This window comes from Xyrauchen texanus, chromosome 13 (genome assembly GCF_025860055.1).
Source record: "Xyrauchen texanus isolate HMW12.3.18 chromosome 13, RBS_HiC_50CHRs, whole genome shotgun sequence".
NCBI lineage: Eukaryota > Metazoa > Chordata > Actinopteri > Cypriniformes > Catostomidae > Xyrauchen > Xyrauchen texanus.
The window spans coordinates 30,942,675-30,949,792 of record NC_068288.1 but is presented as its reverse complement, the minus strand read 5'-3'; positions in this window follow the sequence as shown (position 1 = coordinate 30,949,792).

Here is a 7,118-nt window from a genome sequence, read left to right as displayed (position 1 = left end):
AGATGTTCTCTTCTCACCCAGAGCACTTGTGCAGGTTGAGAGCAATGTGTGCTGTCATAGCAACCATGATAGTTTCTGTTTCCATTTGTCCTACAAAGACCATCAAGTTGAGGATGCTCTGTATTTTGCTGCCTACAAAGGACACGTGCTACCTAGCACCAGCCTTCAAAAAAATCAGACACAGTCTATTTTGAAGCTTGGTTTCAACAAATGGTCTTTTTGCAGTGAGGAAGAAGATTTTATAGTAAAATGGCCTCTTATATGTCGAAACATCAAGGACAATTTTATTCCTCATGTCATGACACCTTTACATATCTGTCCTGTATGACGGCGTTTTGGTGCCACATACATTTAAAAAAAATTTAAAATAAAGTCTTAATATTTTGAGAATAATGTAAAAATCACAAGACTAAAGTCATAATATTTTGAAAATAAAGTAAAAATTGTGAGATTAAAGTAAGAATATTTTGAGAATAAAGAAAAATTTAGAGAATAAAGTTGTAGCATTATGAGATTAAACTCATTATATTTTGAGAATAAAGTCAAAATTAGAATAAAGTCAAAATATTTTGAGAATTATGTAAAAATGACCAGAAACAGCACGTCATTATCACAACGATAGAACGAAGTTCCAGCAGCTTCGTCAATGCAAGAAATGGATGTGGATGATTTACTTAAATCATACTTTAGTTTAGGATTTAGCAACAAAGAAATCCTTTTTCATGTTTTGGCACATCAGTACAAAGTTAAATTGGGATCATGATACTGCAGTGTTTGTGTAGGAATTGAATTTATGCAGGAGAAAGAACAAGACAGACATTCGTTCCGCATGGGTGAAGCTCTTAGTTGAACATTAGTAGCACTTAAATTGTACTTACAACAGCACGTTTCCTAAAAATATGGTAATCTTAGTACCATGTAAAAATGCTCATAAATCAACTAGAGCTATCAACCGCTCTTAGGTCCATAAATTACTATGTGTATTTTTCGTGCATCTTTCACAGTTTATCAGATACAAAGGGACATTTAATAAATTATTTTTATATATTTTGATCACTGGAAAGCCTTTGCACATGGTTTCAGAGGATGAAAAAAGTGTTGAAAAAAATCACATTTAAATAAATAGGCAGTCTCCACAGTCTGTGCATGCGACGTGATAGATGTAAATTAGATCAAATTTACACGACACATAATGCAGTTTTATTGGGCTTCTTTGACAAGGATCATTGTAATCGTAACAGAAAGATATGTTCTTATTGAATAGATTTGCTTTGAAGACATGTGAGTAGTGTGACCCTGCAACTTAAATAGGCCAAAAAAAAAAATTAAAATATAGTTTACAAAGGAGATTAGGTTGAGAGTGTGCAAGGAGCGATTCTCTCTCTCTCTCTCTCTCTCTCTCTCTCTCTCTCTCTCTCTTCCTCCTCTTCTTCCTCCATCCAATGGATGGTTTAAATAGTCCTAGTCTGTTTACATGGCAGTAGGGTTGCCACACGTCACGTAAAATACGGGGTCATCCCATATTTAAAGATAAAATGATTGAGTCAATACGGGATGCGATGTGTTCCGTATTTAAGACGGTCAGATGGTGTCATGGTGAAATCATTCCAGATCGCTAATTTAACATTGATATAAATTTGGAAAATGTGCCTATGGTGGGTAAAGGAGCCTCCAAAAATTCCACAAATGGTGCTAAAACTGTGAATTTTTTATATATAAATGTTCAATGAGATCAAACAACGTATGAATACAATCATAAAGTCATAAAGACAATTACAGGTGATGGAAAAAAAATATGTATAAACAAACCAAAATGTATACATAAATACATGTATTTTTAACATATTAAATCTTTTTTATTTTTTATTTCAGGGGTCAGGAAAGTTCTAATTTCAGCATATAAGGAAGGGCATACAATTTTTATCAATAAAGCATATTATCTCAACGCATTTATTACTAAAACTGTGGAGGATGTGGTTAGGGGCGTATATATATATATATAAATATATATATATATATATATATATATATATATATATATATATATATATATATATATATATATATATATAAAGAAATATTACATGAGCAAGAGTGCGGCCTCGTGCCTGCGGCCGAATCACAGCAGTGCTGATGTAGGGCCATATAGCACGATTTTTTTTTTAATAAATCCGTTGAGATAATATGCCTTACTGATAAAAAATTGTATGCCCTTTCTTATATGCTGAAATTAGAACTTTCCTGACCCCCTGAAATCTAAAAAAATAAAATAATATTTTATATGTAAAAAATATATTTATTTATGTATAAATTTTGGTTTGTTTATACATATTTATTTCCATCACCTGTACTTGTCTTTATGACTTTATGATTGTATTCATACATTGTTTTATGCAAAAAGTTCACTTCAGAAATAGTATCACGGCTTGTGCTGTTTCTAACAAGTTATTGGATAAATAAGGATAGATGGCTGGATGTGTGTGTGTGTGTGTGTGTGTGTGTGTGTGTGTGTGTGTGTGTGTGTGTGTGTGTGAGAGAGAGAGAGAGAGAGAGAGAGAGAGAGAGAGAGAGAGAGAGAGAGAGAGAGAAAGAGAGCGAGTGAGTGAGTGAGCGAGTGTGTGCCATCACCTGTTGCCACACCCAATCAGAGATGCTGTCAGCTTTCTCAGTGGAAAATAGATGTCCAAGCACAGGTATTCTTCTCTATTTCACGGTAGCCGGTGTGCAAGAGTCATTCACTATAGAAACAGTGATGTCCTCCGCCATTTTAAACAGTATGTGTAAACAATGTGGAATCTCCGATAAAAGGTAAGTACTTGAGTTCTGTAATAAATCAGTCTGTTGTGTCTCTCAGCATGAGCCTTAATCCTGAAGTTGTCCGTTTAAAGCCGTTTAAAACTATTTCCTAGCTATGGTAATGTTTAAGTAATATGAGCGATCACGGAGCGCAGTTCTATGTAAACAATGACTAACGGATTCACTTTAGGTCACCAACTGGCTCATATTACACACAAACATGATCTTTTACCACCACCTGCTGGCTAACATATGTAATTTCAGAAATAATGCCAGTAACTCCTTACAGATACACTTTAGTTTAGTGCTGATGCTGTCACACCATCAGTGCTCACGGAATGTCTCTTGTCCAATCAGATTCGAGGACCGGAACTAACTGTGGTATATATATATATATATATATAAGACAAGATTAGAAGCAGATGCATTATATATTATTCCATATCCACCTTCAGCAGGCTTTATGTTATTTATTTAATGCTCCAATCTAGATTTTCTTTGATATCAGTTGCATCAATTGTTACATTTTCTGTTTGATGCAACAGCAGAATATCTTAAGCAACAGCAACATTGTTTAGGTTAAACAAATGATTATAAGGAACTAATTATGGATTTGTAAACAGAAGCTAGGTGAGAGTGAAGTGCCCATTTTCAATCATCATATTTCATGCAAAGATCAGGATAACAAAGGTGAAAGGGGAAATAATTTGTTAACCTACTTCATGGTAGAAAATAGACAAATCTGGCTCAACATGTTTTCCAAAAGCTTAAGGATTATAAACAAAATTCATATTGGCACTTATCTCAACAGGACAGGTGTTCAGGTTTGCAGTAAATAAATGCTACTCAAGGCAATTCGCTATGAAATTTGCACATCTTTGGCATAGCATTGAAAACACGCCATAAATGCAATTGATTTTAACCAGGCAGAAGTATCCACAAGTCAATCAGATGTTGTTTAGATGCATTTAAGTACAGTTGCCAGTGTGACATAATGTGTGTAACTGAAATTCAATGACTGATATCTTCGTGAATAGCTTGAGAACGTGTCTTGAATGTCCTTCACCTAATGACTGAACTAGTTCTTCCAGCAACATAGCATATAACACAAAGTATTACTAGCTAAATAACCTTGTTGCATCACACATTACAAATTGCATGTCTGTTTTACACCGAATACCATCCATCATAAAAAAAAAATGATGCTTGTACAAAATCCAACTGGACATTTTCTCCTAGTGAGATATGATAAGATGACAAAGATGTTTTAAGAAGAATAGGGGAGAGCATTATTCTTTCTGCTCATTTTAATTTCCTCAACTGTCTTTTAAGTTTAATGCATAAAGTGACAGGGGCCATTGTGATGAGTTCTGTATGTTTCCATTCCAAGAGGCCATGATTCACAGTGATTTAATTGGAATAATGTATGAAATGAGTCACGCTTGCAGCCAGGAACGTTAACTCCCAGCTTCGCCAGTCTCGGCAGAGATCAATGCACCTAACCTCAGTTCAAGAAAACATCCGTTAATGGATACCCTGGGGATCCGTGGCAAGCTTCAGCCGTTCACTTATTTATTTATTTTTTAATTTGTGTGACTGTAGTGCATACTTTCAGATTACCCACCAGAGTACGAGGGCTTGTGTCAGAATGCAATTTTTAAATCCCATCAAGCTAAACAGCACAGTTTGATCATCATTCCACTTGTGACATGTGCAGGTTTATTGTCTCTTTCATGCCTTGATAGTTATGGGGAACATGTTCAGACAAGCACTGTAAAACCCCTTACGTTGTGTTAAAAATGCTCATAAATCAACTAGAGCTATCAACCGCTCTTAGGTCCATAAATTACTATGTGTATTTTTCGTGCATCTTTCACAGTTTATCAGATACAAAGGGACATTTAATAAATTATTTTTATATATTTTGATCACTGGAAAGCCTTTGCACATGGTTTCAGAGGATGAAAAAAGTGTTGAAAAAAATCACATTTAAATAAATAGGCAGTCTCCACAGTCTGTGCATGCGACGTGATAGATGTAAATTAGATGCTCTTAAGACTGACAGCACATACGTCTCAAATTTATAGAGAGGCAATTGCTTGAAATTAATGATGTGTTTCAATAATGGCATAAAATAATTGAGTTTTGTCACAAAAAGTGACATTGTTTTAATGTGAGTCCACAGGAAGGTGAGGCAGAAAATTGCTAAAACAAGTGTGACCTTTGGATACAGTCTCTTATTTCTCACTTTCTTTCATTTCAGAAGGAAATTAAATACATGCTTTTAGCGCGTTTAGACATGACAGGAGTCTTTCTCAGTCCATTCCTTGAGATTGCATTAAAAATCCTGATAAATGGGAGGAGAAAGGAGTCAGAACCAGGTGCCCAACATTTTGTATGCCCAACATTAGAGCTTTTGTATGAGGAGGTCATTTTGTTAGAGCACTTTCTCCAAAATAATGAATATTGTGGGAAAGCTTTTTAATGGCTAAAGCACAAAGGGTCTCTCTTCTCACCTTTTTTGTAAACCCTAAAAGATCTTTTTAATATGTACAAGTCTTTATTTCAAAGACTTGTACATATTACAAGTCTTGTAATATTTTCAAATGATTATTTGCATTATTTCAAATGACCCAATCAGACTGTCTAGATATTCAGATATAGACTATTCATCTTGTAACGCACACTCCAGATGGCTATATAGATAGTTTTGACTGTACATTCTAACTGAATTAGCTGTATTCAAAACCATCTGTAGTTGCAGACAGTCTCACTGGAAAATCTGTGATAGGCAGTTGAATGTTTTGTATGCTAAAATGCTTCCTGAATTTCCAAACAGCCCCACACTGGTCAAAGCTGGAACTACAGTCGTGCATGTAAGTAATGTAAAATGCACAGCACTTCACATTTTTTTAAACATTTGAGTAGAAATTACTTTTGAGTAGAAAAGTTATTTAATTCACTCAAAAAAATTACTTTCACTATCATCAGTTTTACTCAATCCTCCCGTGTTCATATTACTCAAAAATGTACTGTATGTAACCAATGGAACTTAAATTAACTGAGTTGATTCAACTAAAAACAGTGTCTTGTCAGCTTTACTTAATCCATTTGTGTTGAGACAACATGAATATTTTTTGTTTGGTTAACTGAAACTGGGCAGAGTTCTAGTTCCCAGCATGCTTTGCATGGAACCGAACAGGGAGAGTACTAAATGCTAAAAGTAAGTGTTATTTTATTTATTTTTTTGCAAGATAAATTTAAATGGGGAGGTTTTTCATGTTTTATGTTATGTTATGTTATGTTATGTTATGTTATGTTATGTTATGTTATGTTAAGAATAAGATTGAGAAGAATTTATGTTATGTTTTTGGGGGTTACTATCATGGTGAAGAGTGGAGCTTGTACCTATGTTGAGGACCAATAGATTTTGTGTTCTACATATTATTTATCCATTTAGCAACTTCTGTGCTAACCATAGCATAGTAACCAAGTTGTTCTCAGTAGTGTTTTCCACTAGTTTTACTGATTTTGATGTGACTTGATTCTTTTGATTCAGTTCACCTAAAAGATTTGTTCAAATGATCTGCACTTATATAGCATTGAACTGAAAGCAGTCATTCTTGACCATCCTTTATTAAAAGAGATTCACCACTGCAGTGGACAACAATACTAGCCTAAAAATAATTATATGTTTCAATAACTAACATATGTCATTGTAATGTGTGTTCATCACACACTTTTGTTCATAATTCATCCAGCCTATTTCCTTGTTGAACGAGATTGACGATATGAACGAACGACATGCAGATCCTCCTCTCGGTCAGCAGATCATTGTTATGATGACTGATTCATTAACATTTTTTGCAAACGATTTTACCAGCACATTCAGTTTGTTCACGACGCGAACAAAATGACTTGGAGGGTGTATTCGTTCAGTGGGTCCAACCAAATGCTCCTTCACAGCCTGCTCTCGAATGCTTACACTAAAATCAGTCTTTAAAAGCTCAACAAATGAAGACAAATGGAATTTGCATGTCTACAAATGTTTGAAGACACTTTAAAAATAGAGTTTAAACACCATAACCGTCTTCATCACAAATGACATAAACATCCCTATATTTTGTCAAATGTTGGGCTTAATTATTACCAAGACAAAGAAAAAGTTCAAGAAAAGCCTGGGGGGAGTCACGTGACACAGCTCTGCTTAAACTTTGCGACAATAATTTTTTCAACCTATTTTAACCAGTGAGAACTGTACTAGTTTTGTTTGTTAAACTGTACTGGGAGGGGAGGATCTCGAAAAATGTGAAATTGTTGGC